The following is a 3,219-nucleotide window of genomic DNA, read 5'->3' on the forward strand; positions in this document are numbered from 1 at the left end:
CCAATTAAGAAATAGTCTCTTTTTTACATTTAACTTCGAAACACAGAACAGATTTTACTTAAACATTGCCAGGTAGATATGTTAAAGGTACATGGACACAGTTCATATTGCCATTTTGTTTATAATTTTAAATTTCTAATTTAGTTTTAAAAAAATTCAGTTTTATGATTTGAACTTGCAGGAATTCTTAAAATTCAGTGACAACAATATTCTTCATAACATTACATCAAACACCTGCATTTGTAAACATGGCACAAGGTCTGTTATTGTTTTTGTTTACTTTTTGCTAACTTTGCACACATCACTGCACACTTACTGACAACACTGGTGAATCGTTTTTTGCTTTCTACATTTTTATTCTCACTTTTCTTGATTACAGTTTAAATATGCCCTATTGATATGCCACAGAATTTCCACTTTTTTAAATACTAAGGATGAATTTTAGTTTGAGAAAATCCAAGAATGTACAGCAATCATACACACCCAAAATTCATTCTTTTATAATTTTATGTTAAATGAAGTTTTATAACCCGCTTTAATAATGTCAGACTTCCTGGAGTGGTGTTTGTGTTCAAACATTCTCTGAAATATTCATGCACCTCCTTCAGTTTTGCCTCCATCCACTTTATTCATGCTGCAATTAGATCATCAGTACACATTTGTATTTGACTCTTGATTCAACTTCAAAGTGTTATCAGACGCTTGATGGGAACCAAATAGCAATAGGTCACCTATGTGAGTCAAATGACCTAAAAAACAGTAAAATTATGCAAAAATGAAGGGGACCAATTAGACTTACTTACATATTCTATTCAAGTGGAATAAAATGGAAATTTTCACTCAATAAATGTAATCAATCAAGATTTATATAATACAAAGTTTTAAATAAATGACATTTTCATCCCCATCCAAAGACAGATACAATTAAATAGGAGTATAGTATTCATAACATTTCATATTTACAGGCAATTCAATTTATAATAAGCTCTTTAAAAATTCAACATCATTACCTTCCAGTGTGATATCTGTCAATTTTCTGCAAGCATTTTTCACAGTCAGGCCATACACTGTTAACAGCACAAGTTTGGAAATGTCCACAGGCTCAATGACCCCCGAGATCTGCCTATAATGTATTTTATGGACGTCTACTGTATGACCCAAGTGATTTGTCAGCCATTGTTGTTGTTGGGGTGATATGTCAAATACCTGAAAACACAAAAGCAGTCTCATTAAGATTCTAGAAACTATTGTACATACTATATTTTCAAGTAAAGAAATTTATCAAAGTCAAACAACTATTTGAATTCCTGAGCTATATGTTTATTATGTAGACTGAAGTGTATCAAGCTATTAATAAATACCGTAAATCTGGAAATTTTTACGTTGATTTATTTTTGCGAATCTGGATCAAAAGTCTGTTGATTAATATTCACGTTTAAAATTTTTGCGAATCGTCATTTGAACTAAGATATAAAAAGCTCTTAAAATTTTCTTAAACGTTTGTAAGTTACGCATGTACATAAAATAAATTACGAATAAACAAACAATACTAAACTACGCCAACGTTCAATAAAGAGATAAAAAAATTAGAAAACATAAATCATCCAAAGTGTTGAAAGTTTTCATAACATTTTCATAAATCACACATGTAAATAAAATATATATAACGATGTAATCTTTGAGTAATCTTTAGATAAAAACATTTTTTGTTGTTGATTTATTTTTCAGAAAAATATTTTTGCGAATGCAATACATGCGCAAATTTGCTAAAAATTTATCTACAGCAAAAATTTCCAGATTTACAGTATACTAGTCTTTACTGGTCAGCAAAGTTGACTTTTAAATCAACAAAAAAACAATTACTGTGTAGAATTCACAAAGAAACATTCTTGTCAAGTTCCTGTCCAGTTTGGTTCAATTTGCCCAATGGCTCACAATAGGATTGAAAAGTTAAAATTTACAGACAAGATGGACCATGGTGTACATTAAATTTTATTCATTAGATTAAGTTTCTCAGTAATACCGTAAATCTGGAAATTTTTACTGTAGATAATTTTTTAGCAAATTTGCGCGTGCATTGCATTCGCAAAAATATGTTTCTTAAAAATAAATCAACAACAAAAAAAAAAATGAAAGCAAAAAAATATTTGCTATTTTTAACAAGATGAACAGGTGTTCGTAGGCAGTGGTAAACCTGTTTATACTACAAGCTAATTACTCGTGATAATCCGTGCTTGAGAATGCCTTCACTGCATTCAGTATCGTCCCATGGTTTGACAGGCAGTATATCTCTTTTAAATTATTTCTCTAAGAGCGAGGGCAGTTGTTTTATCTAAGAACAAACGTTTTTTATCTGAAGGTTAGTTAAAGCTGACATCGTTTTATATATTTTATGTACATGCGTGATTTATTAAAATGTTATACAAAATTTAAATAGTTTAGATGTTTTATCTCTTCTAATATTTTTATCTGATTATTGAACATTGGCATGGTTTAGTATTGTATGTACATGCGTAATTTATTGTATGTACATGCGTAATTTATTGTACATGTATATACATGCGTAATTTATAATCCGGTTATTGAATGTTGGCATCGTTTAATATTGTATGTACATGCGTACCACGTGCGTAACTTATAAACTGCTATGAAAATTTTCAGCGCTTTTTAATTTTAGCACCCATGGCAAAATTTTGAAACGTAAAAATTAATCAACAGCTTTTTGACCCAGATTTGTAAAAATAAATTTCCAGATTTACGGTACAACTTAATAATTAGTGTATTTGATATTGTTATTTTATTTTGTTGCTTTACTATTGTTTGTCCTGTTTACGAAAACAAACACAGCAATAGGTCGCCAAACCATAATGCACACAATGCAACTAAATTTCTGAAAGTCTAGGAAAACAGCTGATAAAAATAAATGGCTTTTTGTTAATCAAAAATTTCGGTCCGGCAGAAATTCATTTGGCCCTGTGAAATGCATCAGACTGTCGGTCCGAATGTCCAGTGTTAATTATTTTTTCAAGAACACTTAGCAATTTAGTTGATTTTCAATGATTTCTACAGAAGTGGGCAGATTTTTTCTGACCACAGTCAGAAAAAAGCAAAATATGAACCAGATGGAAAAAGCTACATGCACAGTATTCTTCATACACAAGTCTAATAAAGTACATGTTATTAAATACATTACATGCAAGCACTCTGAAATATATCTTG

The 3,219-nt window shown here is 30.1% G+C and overlaps 1 long non-coding RNA gene across 2 annotated transcripts in view; it reads right to left on the reverse strand.

Annotated features, from left to right (window-relative positions):
* Positions 1-374: 374 nt before the first annotated feature.
* LOC133178873 (uncharacterized) overlaps positions 375-3,219 on the reverse strand; it is a 5,428-nt gene continuing 2,583 nt past the window's right edge. The window contains exons 3-4 of one of the 2 annotated variants that reach the window (XR_009720059.1): positions 1,011-1,206; positions 375-634 (exon numbers count right to left, since the gene is read on the reverse strand). This is a non-coding gene — a long non-coding RNA (uncharacterized LOC133178873). Of the gene's footprint in view, positions 750-1,010; positions 1,207-3,219 lie in introns of both variants that reach the window. The other variant, XR_009720058.1, reaches the window with a different exon arrangement.

Source organism: Saccostrea echinata, unplaced genomic scaffold, assembly GCF_033153115.1.
Source record: "Saccostrea echinata isolate AGI-Se365-2 ecotype Australia unplaced genomic scaffold, CSIRO_AGI_Sech_v1 ptg000003l, whole genome shotgun sequence".
NCBI lineage: Eukaryota > Metazoa > Mollusca > Bivalvia > Ostreida > Ostreidae > Saccostrea > Saccostrea echinata.